This window comes from Podarcis cretensis (genome assembly GCF_951804945.1).
Source record: "Podarcis cretensis genome assembly, chromosome: 5".
NCBI classification, from domain to species: domain Eukaryota; kingdom Metazoa; phylum Chordata; class Lepidosauria; order Squamata; family Lacertidae; genus Podarcis; species Podarcis cretensis.
This window is the reverse complement of record NC_137174.1, coordinates 87,791,608-87,813,612: the sequence shown is the minus strand read 5'-3', so window position 1 is coordinate 87,813,612 and position 22,005 is coordinate 87,791,608. Positions and strand designations below refer to the sequence as shown.

Genomic DNA, 22,005 nt, shown 5'->3' with positions numbered 1-22,005 from the left:
TATATATCAAATTTCAACCCACTAAATGCATGTGCACAGCACACAAGCACAGAGGCAAGATGACTAAAAGCAGCCTACCAGAAATCTTACAATTCCATGCAACCCCCTCTCTCCAGCTTAAACTGGGCATCCACCCCCAACCAGTGTTCTCTTCCAAACGGGACCGATATGTTTTATTCAGCCACGGTTTACAGCACCTAGCACCCACAAGCATGCATGCACAACTTGTGACCCGCCAAGCTGAACCATGTATTGTCGCCTTCAAAGCCCTCACCCCCACCCTGCTCTCTTTGTTGTTGTTAAATCGTTTAGTCGTGTCCGACTCTTCGTGACCCCATGGACCAGAGCACGCCAGGCACTCCTGTCTTCTACTGCCTCCCGCAGCTTGGTCAAACTCATGCTGGTAGCTTCAAGAACACTGTCCAGCCATCTCGTCCTCTGCCGTCCCCTTCTCCTTGTGCCCTCAATCTTTCCCAACATCAGGGTCTTTTCCAGGGAGTCTTCTCTTCTCATGAGGTGGCCAAAGGATTGGAGCCTCAGCTTCAGGATCTGACCTTCCAGTGGGCACTCAGGGCTGATTTCCTTCAGAATGGAGAGGTTTGATCATCTTGCAGTCCATGGGACTCTCAAGAGTCTCCTCCAGCACCATAATTCAAAAGCATCAATTCTTCGGCGATCAGCCTTCTTTATGGTCCAGCTCTCACTTCCATACATCACTACTGGGAAAACCATAGCTTTTACTATACGGACCTTTGTTGGCAAGGTGATGTCTCTGCTTTTTAAGATGCTGTCTAGGTTTGTCATTGCTTTTCTCCAAGAAGCAGGCGTCTTTTAATTTCGTGACTGCTGTCACCATCTGCAGTGATCATGCAGCCCAAGAAAGTAAAATCTCTCACTGCCTCCATTTCTTCCCCTTCTGCTTGCCAGGAGGTGATGGGACTGGTGGCCATGATCTTAGTTTTTTTGTTCACAGCATTTGCAGGCAGGAAGAATGAAAGTTATGTTGAGTTTTTGCTGTCCTCTTAAACTTTTTTTTTTAAGGGCCTGCTGGTGGTGGCCACAGGCTACTGCATTTGGCTCAGCAGGTCACAAGCAGCCTCCATATTAAACTGTTGCATGATGATGTTTGCAGCAGGCATGCTTCTCTGGGGCAAGCGTTCCAAAGACAAGAGCCTATTAAAGAGAAGTCTCATTCTCTAGTCACTCCCTCCGGTTGGACGACCCTCAGGATCTCTTCCAATGCAACAATTCCATGATTCTATTAAATAACAATATCGGGGATGAACAACGTACATCTTAATGTCTACTGAGATTCTTAACACAATATATACTCTGGTGCCATTTAAGTCATTTTTTAAAGTGCCTCTCCTTCTGGGGATTCTTCACAGTTTTGAACTTTCTGGCATTTTAATAGGATTGTCTTTCTTAACAGCAAAGTGGATAGTGCATTGTTTTCATTAACAGTAATCTAATCTGGAAGGAGACTGAGGCAAGCAATGCTGTGGTCATATCTGTCTTTTCCAAGAAGGGCTGCGGCCCAGAACTGCCCTGAGCTATTGCTCCTTCTTCTCCCTATTTTCCCCCCTTTCTTTTCTTTTCCTGAGTCAACACCCCGCCCCCCTGCTTCTTCCTGCACATCAATATTGGTGTGCAAACAAGCACACACACAAAATCAAATTCTTCTTCTTCTTTTCTACAGTTTGCAGGGCTACACATCTGATCAGAGGCATCACGAATCAGGGTCTTCCCCCTCCCCGAGTGTCCATGATTTAAAACCTTTTGCAGATTTCAGCAAGTGGGCGGGCCAGAGGGGGTGAGTGGATGGGTAAACAGTTCTGCAGAATTTGCAGCTTACACAAGGAGCTGGGGACCAGGTGGGAGGAGAAGAAAAGCAGCCGAGTGGACAGTGCACTTCAGGAAGCGAATCCCCAAAGTTGCACGCTGCAGTTTGTGCGAAAACAAAAGGGGCTTAACATTTTTGAGCAATAATAATAATAATAATAATAATTTATACCCCAGCCACTCTGGACGGCTTCCAACAAAATATTAAAAAACCATAATGAATCAAACATTAAAAGCTTCCCTAAACAGGGCTGCCTTCAGATGTCTTCTAAAAGTCTCTTTGACATCTAATGGGAGGGCGTTCCACAGGACGGGTGCCACTACCGTGAAGGCCATCTGCCTGGTTCACTGTTAACTTCGCTTCTCGCAGCGAGGGAACCACCAGAAGGCCCTCAGCGCTGGACCTCAGTGTCTGGGTAGACGCTCCTTCAGGTATACTGGGCCGAGGCCGTTTAGGGCTTTAAAGGTCAGCACCAACACTTTGAATTGTGATCAGAAACGTACTGGGAGCCAATGTAGGTATTTCAAGACCGGAGTTATGTGGTCTCGGCGGCTGCTCCCAGTCACCCGTCTAGCTGCCGCATTCTGGATTAGTTGTAGTTTCCAAGTCACCTTCAAAGGTAGCCCTACATAGAGCGCATTGCAGTAGTCCAAGCGAGAGATAACTAGAGCATGCACCACTCTGGCGAGACAGTCTGCAGGCAGGTAGGGTCTCAGCCTGCATACCAGATGGAGCTGGTAAACAGCTGCCCTGGACACAGCAAGGGGGTATATGTCCCTGTTATTAGGAAAGGTGAGGGTGGCCTGCCTCGAGGCAGCACATTTTATGACACAGCAACATACCCCCATTTCCCGTTTGGAAAAACAGGGGGACGCTTTCAATATCCCAACATTAGAGCATGCAAACACACAACTGCCCTTCACAGGAACTGACTTGTGGTTGTAAAGGTTTTGTTTGTCCAGCTTCTACCGCGATGTTTGCCGCACTGCACAGAAACTTAAAAGCGCAAGCTATTGTGGCGTAAAGGGATTGCAATCAAGAACAGTCTTGGCACTCAGAAACACAAGCCCCTCAGGCCACATCCGGTCCACGAAGATTTGGCCTGGCCTGGCTGGTGTTTATCAGGTAAAGCTCTTCTCCTTATCACTTTTTGTCTCTCCACCTCAGGAAACAGGCCGTCTCTGCAGTTATTAGCAGAGAAGCAAGGATAGCGCACAAGCGAAGTTGAGGGAGAGGAACCAGTCCAGGGAACAGAAGAAAACAGTCCTCAGACGGTGCCCAAGAAATATTACAGTGGTACCTCGGGTTAAGAACTTAATTTGTTCTGGAGGTCCGTTCTTAACTTGAAACTGTTCTTAACCTTAGACACCATTTTAGCTAATGGAGCCTCCCGCTGCTGCTGCCGCCGCACAATTTCTGTTCTCATCCTGAAGCAAAGTTCTTAACCCGAGGTACTATTTCTGGGTTAGCGGAGTCTGTAACCTGAAGCGTCTGTAACCCGAGGTACCACTGTAAATGTTTCCAAAGAGATAACACTGCTAGGGTACGTACACAATATATATTTAAAGAATCCGCCTCCCCAAATAATCTGGGGAAAGTGGTTTGGTAAGGGTGCTGGGAGTTGTAGTTCCACGAGAGGCAAAATACAGTTCCCAGGACTCTCTTGTGGAGAGGTGCTTTAAATGTATGGTTTGTACGCAGCCCTGGCTAGCTGCTCTGGAAAGTTTCTTGAGGGGCCATAAACCCTCCCAGGTTTATTTCTGTGCAGAAGAGACCATCTGATGAAGTGAGCTTGCACCACAACAAATCTTTCACAAAACTCTGCAGACTTTTAAGGAACAATACAGCTGACTGAGGACCGGTCCACTGAGTGGATGTCTTCCTCAGAGGTAACTTCCTTTCCTAGAAGGAACTGCTCAAGATACAATGATGACACAACCCCTGCTGACCTTTGAGGTTTATTCTCTCAGTCGCTTGTAGCATTCAAATGGGAGAACCCTGCGTGACACCCACACCCACACACCGATATCTCATGCTTTTCATAGAATCCTAGAGTGGGAAGGGACCCAATGCAGGAATCCTGGTTCTTTCGAGGAAGAGGAAAGCAAGCTTCAGGGAGCATAGATACGGCCTGTTGATGAATCTGCTCTATATCATCTACCCCGATTTAGTCCTGAAAGTGAACAGGTACCAACACCTTTACAAAAGTACATGGGAGTGATAATTCTAATGCCGCGTTAGTGCCATAGTCCAATGAAGTGCTGTGAATTTTAAATTCCTCACAATAAACTGGCAGATGGAGATCAGCAGTGTTACTGCAGTAGCTTTAGAGCTGGATAGATGGCTTCTTATTATTGCTGTATTTTCTTGTACTGCATTTTATCTAATACCTGGGAGACCCCATTCAATTATCACCTTTAGTAGAAGTACATTCTGTTTCTAGCAAAGACAGGGCCTTTGTGGTGGTGGCCCCCTGATCTTGGAATTCCCTCTCAAAAAAGGTATAACTGGTGCCAATGTCGCGAACTTTTTGGCAACAGATGAAAACCTACCTATTGCCCAGGCATTTTTTGTACATTATATTAATTTCATTTGTTCCAGACAGCTCTTTTCATTGTTTTTTTTAGATTCTAATGTGTTTCTGTCTTGCTATATCTTTATTAAGTTTATTTTCTGGTTTTTAATTTTTCGATATGCTATGAGCAAATTCCCTTTTATTCAGACTTTTGTACACATACAACAAATTCACCCTGGAAACCACTTTGAGAGGGTTTTTTACCCTTAAAAAAGGCGCCTCCCAGAGATTTTGAAATTTAAAAAAAAAAAGGTGGCTGTAACGGCCGATAGGATATTTAAATGATTCTGAACCAATCAACTGCAAGTACAGTACATTGGTACCTTGGTTTACAACCACAATCCATTCCGGAAGTCCATTTGTAAACCAAAACAGGTTGTAACCCAAGGCACACTTTCGCCAATGGGGCCTCAAAAAAAAAAAAAAAGATTGTTCGTAATCCCCGCAAAAATGGGTTGTAATCCAAAAAAATGTTGCAAACCGGGACACGCACTTCCTGGTCCGGACAGGATAGAAGACAAGTTTAAGAACAGTGAGGTTGCAATCCTATGCATGCTGACCTGGGAAGTTACTCACTCTGAACACAGTGGGACTCTCTTAGAAATAGACAAATACAGAATTGTGCTAGTACTGCAGGCAAAAATCTTAGACAAGAAACAGTTGGCAGCAGGTGAAACAAGCAATCATCCCACAGAGACCTCCTCCTTGTCATTTCACCTTCTCTCATGGTAGCATTTTAAAAGCAAGGCGCTCCCCCATATGCAACGCCTTTATTACATGATAACACCTTCCACAGCTACACAACTGTAACATGCAAGAGCTTCCTTACAAGAAGGAGAAGGAGAAGGAGAAGGAGAAGGAGAAGAAGAAGAAGAAGAAGAAGAAGAAGAAGAAGAAGAAGAAGAAGGCTGGCTTTTAAAAACAAAGTATTTCCTAATCGTCTTGCCAGTGCATGACACCAGTTTGCAAGCACTCCCCTCCTGAACTCTACAGATGACTCAGTGGAAACTAGCATATGAAAATCTTGCCGTCATCTGACCCCCCGGCGGCATCGGAACAAATCTCTCACCTTTTTGCTAAGAGTCGCAAACTGTTGTCCCAACTATGATCAAACAGATGGGTTTTCCAACAGTCTCGCATAATCCACTCTGAATAAAGCTGTTTCACTCAGAAAAATCTCCTGAACTAACCCCTTTTTCGCCCCAAGGGCCACCTTCCAGGGAGCATATTCCAGCCGTGGGCAGGCAAGAGGATAAAAGAAGGCGGAGCAACAATGAATCTGAGCATTACTTACAATGGTAGAATTGCAAAGTTGGGAGTCCGAGGGTCAACTAGTCCAAACCCCTGCCATGCAGGAATCTTTTGCCCAATGTGTGGCTTGAATCCATGACCCTGAAATAATGAGTCTAGGCTACTGTCTACAACCCTCTCTCCATCCATGCAACCTTGAGGCATTATCAGGGTTCAAGGACACAGGGGGTCAGACTAGATGACCCTTGGGTCCCTCTCCACCCTACAATTCTATGATTCCAGCCAGGCCAAAACACACAGGGAAGACATGAAGCAAGGCGAGTGGTTGGTGTGACATTCTTGCTCTATAGCTTTAAAACAACAGAATCTAATCCACAGTGGGTCTGCTATTCCCAATCAGAACGTGGGGCGCTTTTCCTGAAACTTCTGCTCATCTAAAGTGGAGGGTTCAAAAATTTATGTTCAGTGCAAGAAGCTTCCCCAATACAGGACTTCTCCTCCACTGCCCATATTCCCTCAAAATATGCAGCTGCAGGGGCCAAGGGAGTCTGCAGAGTACTGTAATTTAACAACGCTATAATGGGATTTAAGAGACATTCTTCCCAAAGCAGCTTGCAAAATGCACAATGAGTTACCATTTGAGCACGTCTACTTTGGGTGGTGCTGTGGGTTAAACCACAGAGCCTAGGACTTGCTGATCAAAAGGTCGGCGGTTCGAATCCCCGCAATGGGGTGAGCTCCCATTGCTTGGTCCCTGCTCCTGCCAACCTAGCAGTTCGAAAGCAGTTCAAACGTGCAAGTAGATAAATAGGTACCGCTCCGGCGGGAAGGTAAACGGCGTTTCCATGCGCTGCTCTGGCTCGCCAGAAGTGGCTTAGTCATGCTGGCTACATGACCCGGAAGCTGTATGCCGGCTCCCTCAGCCAATAAAGCGAGATGAGCGCCGCAACCCCAGAGTCGGCCACGACTGAACCTAATGGTCAGGGGTCCCTTTGCCTTTACCTTGTAAGACTACCAAAAGCCATCACAGGAACAACAGCCCACATGACGCCATTTCTGCAGCTCGGTTGACCATGAGCCATAGCAGCTGAAGGTCGGGTGGACTTCAGGTGTGTGCAATATATCTGTTCTATTAACTGGAGCTAAAGGTCACTGCTCCAAATCTCTCTAGGCCTTGATACCAACAGTACCTTTACCTGATCTAGAAATCTATTTTTATCTGCCTTGTTATACAATGAGCTTCTGGGTCTCTTCCCTTTTTCTCCCCCTGCCATTTCCCCATTCCACCTAAACACCAATCCCACAATGACGACTGCATAGTCTCACCACCAAACCATGGTTTACTGTTGCATTTTAATTCAGCAACCTTGACATGTCACTGACCCTCGCTTTTTGTCCCCCCGCTAGAAGCGAGACTGATCTCATTCGCAGTACCACTGAGGGCAACCGCCATTAAGGACTGTAAGGCACTTTTCCATTTGCATAGTGTTGTTGTTGTTATTATTATTATTATTACTATTATTATTATTATTATTATATAGCTAGAAAGTAGTAAATGTCACTTTGCTGTGACGGTTAAAGTGTGTGCACACAAGCACATATACCCCACCCCACCCCTAGTTTCTTTGAGATCTGCAGCACTGCCAAAATCAAATTCTTGTCGGTTTTTGTCCAACAGCAGTTCCTAGGCAGTGGGAAGGAGCCAGTAAAATCTGCCCAGCTTGCCAAGAAAACAACGGCTGCTATACTACAAACAGACTCAGGTAAACATTGGTTCTCTCCAACTCCTGAGGCCCAAAGGAGCTTATAGGACAGGATCGCCAATATGAAATCCATGGGTGCTTGAGTGACCTTAAAAAGCCTTCCTTGTCCCTTCCCCACCAAAAACAGGCCTGAAAGAAGCATTCCACTGTTCTGGTGTATTCTGGATTTCTGCATTACTATGTTACCCTCATTTATGTCTCATTTCCATACACAACCCAGCCTGGTACAAGGAATTCCCTCACAGTGGGACCCAAACCCACCTGCTGGGTCCTGAGAGTTCTGGAAGTGGACAGCAGAACTGAAATGTGAGTGCTGACTAGCTTTAAGAGGCTTTCAGAAACACAGAACTGCATCCAGTACCAGAAGAAATTAATAATAATAATAATAATAATAATTACTATTATTATTTATACCCCACCCATCTGACTGGGTTGCCCCAGCCCCTCTGGGAGGCTTCCAATATAAACTACATAAATTTAAATAAATTGCAAAGTGGCATTCATTTTAAATTATGGTGCGACATTTTCCAATTTATATCATAATGCAGCTACTTGAAGATTAGCCCATATGTCACGAGCGTAGTCCTATTAATCTAATACAGCAAAGACGCATCGGTGCTTGTTGCGGCACCCTGTTGGGGCTTAAGCTTTAACGGACACAGTTTCAGACACCCTATTAGCAAAATCACAGAACAAACACACTCGGAACAGCCGTTCTAATCTTTAAAAACCTCTGACACTACACAGGTGAGCAATTCATCCTTGCAAATCGTTGCCTTCAGTGCAATGTCCTTAGAGAACTCTGCTTCCCTGAGGAAGGCAGCAAACTGCACAGTTCTTCCCACCGGACTTCACCGACTCTGTTTACACACACACACACTTTGTTTGCTCCAAGTGCAATAAACTGTACACCCCACCAATTCCCATTAAACCTGCATCACTGATACACACCCAGATCCTATATAAACCAATCACTTAAGCTTCACACCTCCTTGAAGCATTTTGCTGCCTGGAGTAGACAGCCCTCCCACTTTCTAGGACCAACATTTAAAAGCCTTGAGCTGCGCCATTCAGGTCCCGGTTTGCCAAGGAACAATTTCAGTGCCTGGGTGCTTCAGAGGATATTCTAGGACTGAGCACACCTTTCAACACACGTTGGGCAGCCTCACGCTGGCTCTGCATCAGAATGTGCCAATCTTCCCCTGCAAATGCCATTCTGTCTTTTGCAGGATCTTGTTCGCAAGACCAGCCAGGAACCTCCAACTTTCCCCAGAAAAGCTGGAAAGCCATTGCTATCAAAAACAAGCAACACATCAAGAATATCTCCAGCACCAACCAACCCCCCTTGAAATGAACACAACTTGCATGAAAGGAAATGCACCCCATGCCCAGGTGTCTCTCATTCATTTAATGCACGTTTAATTCACAAGAAGTTCCTGGGAGGTGATGCCCAGCACAGAACTCACTGTTTACAACAGAACTGACTTCCATATAAATGTGATTTCAGCTGCTGCTTGAATGTTTTCTTCACTGGGTGGTGTTACAAATTCAAGAATAAATGCACTTTAAAGCCATCTTTCTTTCTCGCTATCCAGTACTCTGAAGAATTTACTGCTCTCACACATAAGACACATAGGCAGCAGCTTCTTAAAAAGAAAAAGGGGAAAAAAGCCATCCACCAAATTCCGGGGAGTAAGAAAGAGAGAATGTTGAAAGACTTTATCTGTTTTCAAATAGAGGGACATTCCTGCCTGTAGATGGCCTGTTATCATTGTATATCTATCAGCTCCTATTTCCCCTTTGTTGTTTGAAAAGCTCCTCTCTTCCCACATACCTTTGGTCTCTAGGGGCAGATCGCACAGTGACACTAAACCTCAGCCATAAACAAGCAAGCTTTTGATACGCTAGACTCCTATTAGAAAGAATTCTATATAGCTGGTACAACGTGAGAGAGAACTTGAAAAAATGAGTGCCAGGATTTCTGTCAAGGTTTTTCACAACCCTGCATTATTGCTGGGATGGAGATATCCAACACAGCTCATACACCATTTCTGCTCAGTTAGAGAGAGAGAGGAAATTCCAAGGTAAATTGTGGTTTTTGTTCAGTAAGTTCTAGTCCCATACTGAAAGAAAGGCAAAACTTTTGCAAGCTTTTGTATTTTGGACTCGGAACCAACCCCCCTTTTACCTTCTCTACGAACCTGCCACTTAACTTAAAAGTTATATCTAGTTTAGGCTTTTAACTTTCAAAATGACTTTGGCACACATTAAGAAAAATAAGCATTACACAATACTCGTTTTGCACAATTACGAACAACTGGGTAATGACAATATGGCAAGGCAAATGTTTACAGAGGGAAAGCATTAATCACGTAATAGGTACAATTAAACAACCCATTTGCTCCGTTAAATGTTTAGGTTTCTAATAAGATTTTAATGAGAGCTCTCCCCAGCGAAGTCTCCTATCAATACCTTGATAGGCATTTCCTGATGCAAGCGACATCTTTTCAGATGTTACTTTCCACACAGATCACAGCACAACCACCAGTTTTACTGAAATAAATGGATTTCACATCCAAGTCATGAGTTTAGGATCATGGATGCCAAGCTACAACCTACCAGAACAATGACTCATGAATTCCTATGAATTCTGAGTAGGAGTTGCAGTGTTCTGTTACTGCTGTCGTTCCTCAAACCTAGAACATTTCCCCCTTCTACTCCCTTCATCGGAACTTCCCTTCCAAATAACCACAACCCAGTATTCCTCATGGTGCAAAAAGTAATATACCAAAATCTTCAATATCCACAAAATATGCCCTAAACTGAGAACATGCATTTTAACCACTTAATGTTAAAAACAAAAACACAGTTCACTCCAACTCTCAAAACTAGCAGGTATAGCCAGTGGGATTTCAGACTTTCTCCTTTCAGCATCAACTCATCTACAGAGACATCTCTGCATGTTGTAGAAGGCATGCATGTTCTCTGTGCACACAGTTCTCTGGCGAAGTCTGTTGAGCATTCCCAATCCCTTCCATCAGAGATGAGAAAGTTGTAGCTCTTAGGATCTCCCACCATCCTTGATCTGTGCTGGCCATGCCGGCAGTGACTGACAACCAAATGGTCCTTCTCATCCTTTCCTGTTTTTTGCAAATAGACACAGAACGTTATTGCTTAACTCGCGTGTCATAGCTGTGGCTTCCCTTATCAACTGGGAGAAGGAAGTGGGCAAATTTCTCAATGAAAAATTGGGTAGAATACTACCTGAACATTCTGCCTTGTATCTCTGGATCAACCAGGCCTAGCCTTCTAGGAGCTTCTAGGAGCCAGTGTGGTGTAGTGGTTAAGAGTGGTAGTCTCGTAATCTGGTGAACCGGGTTCGATTCCCTGCTCCTCCACATGCAGCTGCTGGGTGGCCTTGGGCCAGTCACACTTCTCTGAAGTCTCTCAGCCTCACTCACCTCACAGAGTGTTTGTTGTGGGGGAGGAAGGGAAAGGAGATTGTTAGCCGCTTTTGAGACTCCTTCGGGTAGTGATAAAGCGGGATATCAAATCCAAACTCTTCTTCTAGCAACTTTTTTTTAAGGAATATATCCTGAGCATCCTGACCAGTTAATGGCACAAACGGGCTACTATGCCAGAATCCATGCATGGCAGAGGAAACAAATCATTGGGGGGGGGGTGGAGCACAGACCCTTCTTTAAATGAATGGTATAACTTATCTCTGGCAAACTGTGCTAGCTTACAAAACAACTACAAGACGTAAAAGGTTCACTATGGCAACTGACTTTGCAGGGGGAGATGCTGGTTTTTTCCACATTTATGAATCAGCAGAGTGGAGGAGGAGGCGGCCTGCCACCCACATATGGCAACCTCTGAAAAGGACCACTGGATTAATGAAGGATAATGTCTTCATAGAACAGGTGGGTTATTCATTATGGATGCCTCTTTCCATATAGCTTCCGCCATCTCTGCGTCATGTGATGCTATTCGTTTATTTGCTTACTTACTCAGGACATTTATAAAATACTTGCTAAAAAATATCAACAAGTGGCGCACAAGTCCAACTATATGCAAAACGTGACTGAAATCCAAAAAAAACCCCATAACTAAAAATCAAATATGCACAAAAAGCATCATGGAAAACAAAGGTAAAGACTGAATTGTGTGTCCACACAGGCTTGCTGAAAGAAAGAAGTATTCAGCAGGCCTATAAAACAGTACTGCGAGGGTGCCTACCTAAGGACAACAGGCAGGGAGTTCCAGAGATCATGTGCCGGCACACTAAAATAATGACTTCATTAAGTAGATGATAAAAATACACATTAGAAGAAACTGACCAATCCCAGCTAGATGGCAGCCCTACTACAAAATTCCTTTGCCCTCCTGAAAGATGTGCCAAGAGGAAACCCCAGTTCTAAAATACTAAGTAAGAGTACAAGTCTCAAAAAAGAGCAACTGTGTCCCTTGGGCACACCCACAAAACTACCGTATTTACTCGAATGTCATGCACACCTTTTTTGTCCAAATTATGTCGCGAAATTTAGAGTGCGATTCGATGGCACGTTTACATTCACCACCAAATTCTTTCCTTTTTTGGGGTTCAAGGTTTTGAAAACCGAGGTGCGCATGAGATTCGACGGCGCGTTACGTTCGAGTAAATACAATACTCCAAATTTCACCAAACGCCACCACTCATCTGGCCTCCATAAAGCGGGACAGTTATGCATGCAGTTCAGCCTATAAACATTTCAGGTATGGACTTGGAAAACTTTATAAAAGAAATATCTCATCACTATCCCAGCAATGACCTCAGATCGGTGGATGAGCTCACCCATTTTAAAAATGGCAAGTGATTCAGTTTCCATGAGAGACCAGACATGAGCTATGTTTGAAGCACAAGCTATCCAACCACACCAGTTATTGGACTGATTATGCATAGAACTTCTGGATTGCTCTCTGCCAGGAGAGGACTGTGACCAAGAAGACGATGGCGCAAGCAAGAAGGAACATCAACAACACTGCCCAGAAAATACTGTCAGAAACCATCTTGTTCTCTTGGGAGAGGAAAGACTTCCATGATTCCATTATCTCCATCATAATTATTTAGCCAGAAAAAAACCTAGCAATGATAAGCAAGCAGATACTGTGCTAAAGCAATCCAAATTCAAGTTGAATTCTGTGATGCATGGATTCCTTTTCTGCTTTTAAAAACATAGGAAGTTGCCTCCTGCAGGTCTAGTCACTGATGCGTCAAGAACAAACCTCGGTTTACAGCTCATGGTTCGTCTGGATTGAGACCAACCACAAACGTGGGTGACACGCTATGCCAAACCATGGTGTAGAGCATAGCAGGAGCAGCAAAGGTGATGCAAAACGGCCACAATCTCCTCTCCAGGAGCCTGCCTACTTGAGCTGAGCCATGCAAACTGAGCCAGTGTATTTAAAGCAGGGGTCAGCAAGGCCTGGGCCAGTTCACTCCAGCGGAGATCCCTCCATGGGCCGGATCGCGCCCATCCGCGATTTCCAGCGTCTGCATCTGCGCAAATGCAATTTCCGGTGCTGCAGAAGCAAGTCCCCACTGTGACGGTTTAGCGCAGCGTGTGGGGACCTGCCAAGCAGGCGGCCCGGTTCGGGGGCAGTTCGGGGGCCGGTTAAACGACCCCCGTGGGCCGCTTGTGGCCCATGGGCCTTAGGTTGCCGACCCCTGATTTAAAGAATGGAAAGCTATTATGCCAAATATCTAATTGCCTCAGGAACACAAGATTCACACAAGCTACAGGTGCACAAGACAGGCTCTTTTTTTGAAGCAGACGTCCGATTCCCTTTTATAATCATACACTTTATAGCCCAAGACTGGGAAATCCTGTTTTTAATTGCTAGGGGAGCTGTGGTATAAAAATTAAATACACACTTAAAAGCAAATCAAACTAGGGTTCATTATCTTTAGCCATCAATTTCTAATCTGTGCATTGTCCATACGACAATGAGGAAAGGCTGGCTGTTATCTTCTGAAATTAACATGGCTTTCCCACAAACCAGAGTACTGAGAGGGGTTTTGAAATTTGCTGAGTGCAGCAAAACAGTTCTTATTGGCAGTAGCTCAGTGGCTGGACGTCGGCTGTGAATGCAGAAGATCCCAGCTTCAGCCTTCAGGTAGGGGTAGGAATGTCCCTTGGCTGAAATCCCGGTTAGCAACCCTGAGATAGTTGTGCCGTGGTCTTTCTTTAAAGCTTCATATGTTCAATAAATGGCAAAGTAATCCTTCCAAAACATGAAGGGAAATTGAAATGGAATGCATTCAGTCAAGGAATGACGAAACAAGGTGTGGGGAAGAGGTAATTTCTACCCTAGGCACCACATTTTTAGGTGCCTAGATTTTTTCCCTAGCCTTTGATTACTGCTTCATACAATATAAATACACACGCAAGCCTTTTTATCCTCTTTGGCCTTGTCTCTGCCCTGTATCATTTCGGCTACTTGTTTACATTGAACCACCCCCAGGAGAGATAAAAGCAAGGAAGAAGATGAGACCCACAAACCCCATTTCACTTGGCCTTGTTGTTAGTCACTTTGAGACTACTTAGGGTAGTGATAAAGCGGGATATCAAATCCAAACTCCTCTTCTTCTTCTTCTTCATCATCATCATCATCATCATCTCAGAAGCTATGTGCACGACAAGGGATGGTATGTCCTTACGGCAAGTTAAAAAATGAACTTCCTAATGAATAATTGGAAAAGTTCCCTGAGCTTACAAGCTTTAGTGGAGTGAATTAGACAGTTTTTCTGCCCCGTGCAAAATAAATTAAGCAACAGCACCATTACAGGAATGATTCCGTGAAGCAGCCACCCACAAGTATTAATGGGAGAATATTCTAATGATGACAATATGCCACTTTTTATTATTATTATTTTAATAAAAACACCTCCTGTCTGCCTCCCACAAATATGCTTCCTGGGATCCACACAAGAGCTGACTAATCTGCAAGTTCCCACCCCGCAGCCCCAGAATCCACCTTTTTGGAAACAATAATAATACTAATAATCCACCGAACAGTCTTCTCCCTGCCAAAGAAAATGAATGTCCATTTCCTACCCTCAATTCTTCCTACCAAGAGGAAAACAGACATTAGCACTGAATATTAGGCTAGAACCACATGCCAGTTTTCTATAGGAGCATAGTGTCAAGGCCTAAGGGCAGGCATAGGCAAACTCGGCCCTCAAGATGTTTTTGGGACTACAACTCCCATCATCCTGGACCACTGGTTCTGTTACCTAGGGATGATGGGATTTGTAGTCCCAAAACATCTTGAGGGCTGAGTCTACCTATGCCTGCTCTTAGGCCTTGACACTACGCTCCTATAGAAAACTGGCATGTGGTTCTAGCCTAATATTCAGTGCTAATGTCTGTTTTCTTACATGAGTAGAATGTGTGCTTTTATTTAAAATGCATCTCTGGGTTATTTGTGGGGGCATAGGAATTCGATCATTATTTTTTTTCAAAATATAATCCGGCCCCCCACAAGGTCTAAAGGACAGTGGACCGGCCCCCTGCTGAAAAAGTTTGCTGACCCCGCCTAAGATGAAAGGGAGAACCTGGTAGAGAATCAGTGTTTCACAGGCCACAGGCCTTCATATATCTGTAAAACAGGATTTATTTATTTTTCATATGGAAGAACACTCAGTATTGCTGCTGCCCCCTCGCCCAGCAACAGTATGAAGACCAAAACCATAAGAAAAAAGTCAGGCCACAAACATCCCACTAACATCAACAACTGGTCACAGCTAGACATTTAAAGCAGTGTCATTTTATCACTCATAGGTTCCCTCAAAGAATCATGGGAACTGTAGTTGGCTAAGGGCGCCGGGACTTATAGCTCTGCAAGGGGCAAACTACACTTCCCAGGAGTATCTGGAGGAAGCCATGACTGCTAAAGTGATATAAATGTGTTTTAAATGGGTGGTGCCAAGAATCATCTGAGAAAAAACTTTGCCTTTGCCTTTTTGGCTATACTTCATCCTAGTGTAATTACACCAGATTCCCTCCATTTCCTGCTTCTTGTTGCAACTGCACTTCCCATACCCCTCTGAAACGAACGGAAGGCTTGAAAAAGATGCTCTGTCCGAAGAAACACGGTCCATTTAGCAGCGATTTCCCCATTCCTCCTTGTTTTATCTCACTGCGCATATATCGCTGCTACGCTTGGGAAATCTGAGGCAGAGAGATTATCTTATCCCCACAGTCACTCAGCAAAGTCAGGATCTGAATTCACTTCCAGGCCCAACTCTACAGATCTTTAAGCGAATCCCCTAGTGTGCAGATCGACACTGAGGCTAACCAGTGAGGAATTGCAAAGCGCACTCAGCGGAGGCCTCTCTCTCCGGTAGGAAGGAAATCAGTGGTAAAAATTCCAAGCATTCCAAGCTGCACCTAGAATTACCACTTCTGCATGAGAGATCGGTGCTGAGCAGACATGATACAAAGGAGATGGTTGGGGAACCTGTATAGGATTAGCACAGCACATACTTTGCATCCAGAAAGCTTTGGGTTCAACGCTCCCCCCCCCCAAAAAAATAACCTCCAACCTGCTACCCCAGAAAGATGTAGCAGTCAGCTGGCCTTCCAACTGACAACATGATCCCAGATGAGTCACGACAGCACCAGCATTCCTATACAAAAATATACTGTAAAAAAAACGAAAGAAATTGGTTCCCAAATGCATGTTTGGTTTGTAGGTGGGTCCTATAAAATGCCAAAGACTGCAAAGCTCAATGGTCTGACTCAATATAAGCCAGCCACACACTTCTGCAGCCAGAGTAATCAGTTCCAAACACCATTTTCCCCAGGTTTCAAACAGGGCCCCCCCCCCCCCACAATTTTTTTTTTTTTTGAGAAGCACATTCTTGACACTTGAGTCTTCTCTTCCTCCTCCTCCGCCCCCTCCTTTGCTACAGCCTTCCCCTTCCATCCCACAGACAAGATCTCAACTGTACAAACGCCAGAAGATAACTGCTGGCGGAAAAGAAAAGAAAAATGGGAAAGAAAAGGGGTGCAATTAAAAGATTCTGCCTTCAGAGAAAGCGCTCCCCCCCCCCAACTCTTTGGCCTCGGTCCGAGCGAATTTCTCTTTGACGGAATGGCAAAGCACATCATCAGAGAGGCAAAAATAAATAAAAGTAAGATCTAATTAAGTGAAATGTTTTAAAGGATTGGGGGGGGGGAGGGAGAAGCGAGAGTTTTTGCTTCGCAAAGTTTTTCTTCTCCTCCTTCCTTCTTCCAGCATTCCATTTCCTGGTAATGTGCCATTTTGTTCGAAGGGGGTGGGTGGCGGTAGGAGAAGAGAGCGTCTGGCACGGGAAATCAAAAGTTTCCAGATATATTTTTTTTAATTCCCCCCCTCCTTTCTCCGCCCCCCCCGCTCCGTTTGCCAGTGGCGTCAGCGAGGAAGGGAGGGGCCTGGTGGGAGGACGGGCTGGAGGAGAGACGTCTGCGTGTGTCTCGGTCTCTTTTCTCCAACGTGCCCCCTGGATCCAGACATTTTGGAAAGGCTTCGGCTCGCCTTTCCAACGCGCAAAAATTAATATCAAACACCGGGGCGGCGGGGGGGGGGGGGACCGGGTAACCTCTGGCTGCGTTGCAACGACAGGAAGGAGCAGCAGCAGCGCTGGCTGGTTTGCCTCCACCTGAAGGGTATCAAAACCTCCTCCCTCCAAAGGCATCATCCAGAAGGGGGCTGCGAGGCAGTGCGCGACGCTGGCGCGCAGCGGAGGAACCCCGGGCCAAACCTTCGCCTTTGCGCGGGCCGGATTCCATTCCCCCGTCTGGCCCTCCCCGCTTTGCTCACGCGCAACACAACCCCCCCCCCAGGTCATTGGCAGGGAGGGGCACAGTTTGCATTCACGCACATATAAGATCCCATATGGAGACAAGGAAAATCCCATTTTTACGCTTCCCAATGGGGGTTGGGTGTGTTGTTGCTGTTTTTTGCATTGAAACCTGCGTTGCTTTGTTGCTTTAAAAAAAATATATATTTTAAATAATGCGATCCTTTAAGTTTGATGTGGATTGAGGGCAAGCCGGGAGGCCGGAGATGGAAGCCCCTGTTTAAAGCACACGATAGGAAGTGCGCCCAAGCAAAAGGGCGGGCAGCCGGGCAGAAAAGGCAGCGGCGAGGAGCCTGTCTGGATTGCTAGGTTATGATGGTGTGTCTGTCTCCCTCTCTCGCCTTCCCAGTAAAAAAAATAAAAATGCACACACACACACACGAAATCGTATTGCAGCTCTAGCACTCAGGCTGGCTCCCTTACAGATGGGCTCCGGCACCAGCAGCAAACCGTTTTCTTCCCTCCTCCATTCCACGCAACCAGACCCACAAAATATATATATATCAGGCGCCCGCGTCTCCGCCGCTAACCCTTTGCATCCAAGGCCTCGTTCCCAAGCCAAATTCCAGGAAATGGGCGGGGGGGGAGAGAGAGAGAGAGCGAGAGAAGGAATGGACTTCTCCTGCCACTCTGAATTTGCAACGGCGAGGAAATCGGTGCCCAACCAAGAGCACCCGGAGAGAAACGCATTCTTTTTTTCCCCTCCAAAAAAAGAGTCTACTTCGCATTCTCTTCTTCTGTCTCCCCCACCCCAACAAACATTTATCTCCATTCCACTAAAAAAGAAGAACTGAGCAAGCCGTGAGTCCCTAGTTGCTCCTTCCTGAGAGTTTGCGACGTAGGCAAGGACCCGAAAGTACTGGAAAAAATAGTGGTGTAACTTAAACGAGGAGTAATTGGGCAATGGGGCGGCGAGGGAGAGAGGGGCGCACGGATCGGAGAGATCCTAAAGGCGCCGGGCAAGGAGCAAACTGGAAAGAGAGAAAACCCAAAACTTTCCGCAGATCCCTCATTGCCCCTTCTCTCCAGGGAGCCTTTGCCCCCCCCCCTTTATCCCCCACCGCCTTCCCGATCCCGACCCCCAAGGCAAGCCCAGGCTAGACGCATCCTTTTGAGAGCACACACCGTTCACACTCGGGGAGTTTCCACTTCGGAAACAAAAGGAATCCGGATTGGGAAGAGGCGTGGGGGGGGGGGGCGTAGCAAAACCCACTCGGAGTAGTAAAAGGCAGAGAGGTGTTGGGGGGGGGGGGAGAGAGAGAGAGAAGCTCCAGTATTTCCGAGTTATATTAAACTCGGCGTCTTTATTTTTTAAATTGCAATCAGAATACAAGCCCCGGAGCGAATCTTTTCTTTGCATTTGCAAACCGGGGCGGGAGGGGAGGGAAAGCCGCCTTTCGCTTGGCATTTTCTAGCCTGGGGGGGGGGGTTTGACACGGGGGGGGTGTGGGAAGGAAAGACGCCTAATAAGAGAAGCCTTTTCGCTTACCTTGCGTTGGAAACGGGGGCTCGGGGGTGCTGTCTTGGAGAGAATGGCCCTGCTCGTTCTTCGGAAGAGGGAGGCGGGCGGGCAAGTCCGGTAAATCCCCGGGCTGTGTGGCTGGGCGGGCAGGCGAGCGAGCTGGAATAACTACCAGTAGGGTTTGGTGGGGGATTCCGCCATGTCAATGATGTCGGACCACATGGGGATTTGTGACCAGCCCACATACCATACAGTCTGGATTAGAAGCTACTGTGGGAAAGGAGAGGGGGAGGAAAAAAAAGAAATCAGCTGAGGAGGGAGGCGGGCGCAGAAAAACCAGAGCCTGGAGGAGGAAAAGCAGAGGGTGGGGGGAGAGAGGGGGGAAAAAGAGGCACTTTGCAAATTTATTAACCGCCTTGCGTTAAAAAATAAAGCACGGAGTGCTCCCTTTATTTCTTTTTCCCCTCCAGTAAGACTGAGGAGTTAAAAAAAATTGCAGTAAGATGATGATGTTAGGAGCAAGCGACTCTACCCAGACTGCCATCTCCAACACACTTTGCTCAAGAGTAAACCCTACTGGGACACACTTTGCAGAGCCTTACTGAACTCGAGTAAGAGCGCACAGGTCCGAGCTGCATGCCTGCGTGCCAATGCACTCTTTTTTCCCTTTTTTGATGGGGGGGGGTTGCACTCTTTTTTCCCATTTCTCAGTCTGTACAAGCGTGCATTGGATCAGACTGCGAAGAAGAGGAAGGAGGCTGAAGGGGGCGCCTCTGAACACACGCCCCCCCCCGCGCATTCTCCCAGGATGCGCTAATTCATTCCTCTCCCATTCATCCGCCACACACCCCGTTTGCGGTTTGTTACCCCGCAATAATCCCCCGCGAGGGCACATAAAACAAAATCAATTAATAACAGTTTAGTTATGCTGTGCCTTAGCATTAATCTCACCCGCCCATCCATGCTGGCGACAGAACGAGGATACAGAATAATTGCCCCAACAACTGCAAGTTGAAAACCAAGTTGGTCATTTCTTCCAAAATAACACAAGAGTTTTGTGTGTGTAACGCAACAATCTTAATTATGCCTGCTCATTCACTGTTCAAAGAAACAGTTTATTCTCAACTGGAAGTATGGATTGGGTAGCACATTTTATTTTTTAAAAACCCATAAGTGGTTTTTTTTTTAAACAATGCCATCCTATACACCTCTGCTCAGAAGTAAGTCCTACTGAGTTCAATGTGGCTTACTCCCGCGTAAGTGGATACAGAATTCCTGCGTTTTAAAAAAACAAACCATGACTCAGTATATATGGAATGTCTGCAATGCTCCCTTTACATAGTTTTTTTTTCTTTGAAATTAAAAGAAACTGCAACATAGTGTGTTTGTTTTTAAGCATACTCTTTTAAATAATAAATCTAAAAGCTGTCCTGAGAAGTCACCCCTCCTGGTCACAGATGTGTGGGGGTGGGACTGGGGCAGTTTCCTGGAAAAGGCACTCTGAACATGCTTAGGAGCAGCCCTCGTATCCCAGCACATCCCAGCTGTGCCTTGGCATTCGGAACAGTGTCCAGGAGGCCTGTAACAATCACCAACAAAATAATATGAAGCAGCTGTTACATTGGTCTGACACAATGGAAGTCTGTCCACACTCTCATCCCATGCAAACAACTGGGAGCCATATGAAAATGGGCATTTCAAAAGGTTTCGAAACCAGTTTGGCTCCCTTAGCCACCATGCAAAATACAAACACAGATTGGGAGTGTTTTTATTTTGTTTTAGAGTTGCCATTTCCACTGCTTGTGAGAAGCCAAATCAACAATGAACCCTTTCCGAAGGGCATGCGCACTTTGAGTGAGATGCATCTCATGAAGAAGGATAACAGAACCCACAGAAATTCATGCCATAGTACCGCAAAGGTTCACGCCATCTTGTATTTATTAGTACTGCAATATCCTTTGTTGGTTTTTTGCTGCGACTCACATGGCTTCGGTGCCCCTCAGGCAAATTATATAATCACACAGATCTTTATTCTAAATTTGTTGTTTTTTAAATGAGTGTTGTGGAAGGTGTCAGCATGTGAAAGTGAATGCAGGAATATTTAACTCTGGCCTGAGGAAAAGCTCGCCATGCAAATTCAAAACTTTGCATGCTTTTCTCCCCAACAGAAGATAAGCAATGGCAGTATTTTGTCTCACCTATTGATATGTCCTATCTAGCACCAATGCAGCAAGACCACAGAGCAGCGCCTAGATAAAAGGACTGTATATCCTCCATGTGTCTGTTGTTAGCACACAACTCGACACGGAAATCAAAAGCATTCTCAAAACCTCAGCTTCCTCCTCGTTTCATATATCAAATTGTTAAGGGAGCAAGTTTTCTGAAGTTTCGAATTAATCAAAGGATAAAGAAATGAGTAAGTTCCTAGCCATCACATAAAAAACATTTAAGAAGTCTCTGGATGAGATCCCAGAACCCAGGCTGGAGGGCGGGGATTATGACCTCCATTACTCAGAGAGCGAGGTCACAGTGACTTGTGTGCAGCTGATTTTCTCTTCCTTTTGCCTGGCAAAAGAAAGGAAAAAATAAGCCACTTACACAACAGGCAGATTTTCCAGCATTCACCTTTCATTCAGATTACATAATTTACAAAGGAAAGAGATTGAAAATTTGGTTTGGCACAATTTATACATGTGCCCTACTGGCATCAAATTACACTCACTTTCATCCAGAGCTATTTTTCTAGAAAAAGAGGTGTCAGAACTCACCATGAACGCCACTCTTGTTCTCTTATAATGGCAAGGGCACCCATTTGAGAGGTGCCAGAACTCAGTTCCGGTGAGTTCCGGCTGAGAAAAAGCCCTGATGATATCAGAATATTTGATATGGCTGCCCTATCTCTCTCTCTCTCTCTCTCTCTTTCTTCCTTCCTTCCTTCCTCATTATTTCTTCCTTTTCATGTTCTTTTCTTTTCTTTTTTTTCTGCACCTTTTCTTTTTGTCTGCATGTGGGGTATGACAGAGAAGCAACCTTTAAGGTGGCTGTATACTTTATGAAACCCATGCCTAAAATGTACTTAAAAATTGGTTGTTGTTAAACATATATTTTTAAAGTTTTAATTTGTTATAAACTTTTTATAATTACACAATTACATGCAGAAGAGCATGTCTGGGTGATCTAGGAATGCTGCAGATTAATTTTAGGGGTCTGAGATGGTGAGTTGGG

The 22,005-nt window shown here is 45.5% G+C and overlaps 1 protein-coding gene across 1 annotated transcript in view; it reads right to left on the bottom strand.

Moving 5' to 3' along the window:
* The window catches only part of FNDC3B (fibronectin type III domain containing 3B), a 278,029-nt gene extending 258,985 nt beyond the window's left edge, over positions 1-19,044 (bottom strand). Inside the window, exon 1 of the mRNA XM_079977640.1 lies at positions 18,808-19,044. The gene's annotated coding sequence lies outside the window, so the exon portion shown is untranslated. The remainder of the gene's footprint in view (positions 1-18,807) is intronic.
* Positions 19,045-22,005: the final 2,961 nt, after the last annotated feature.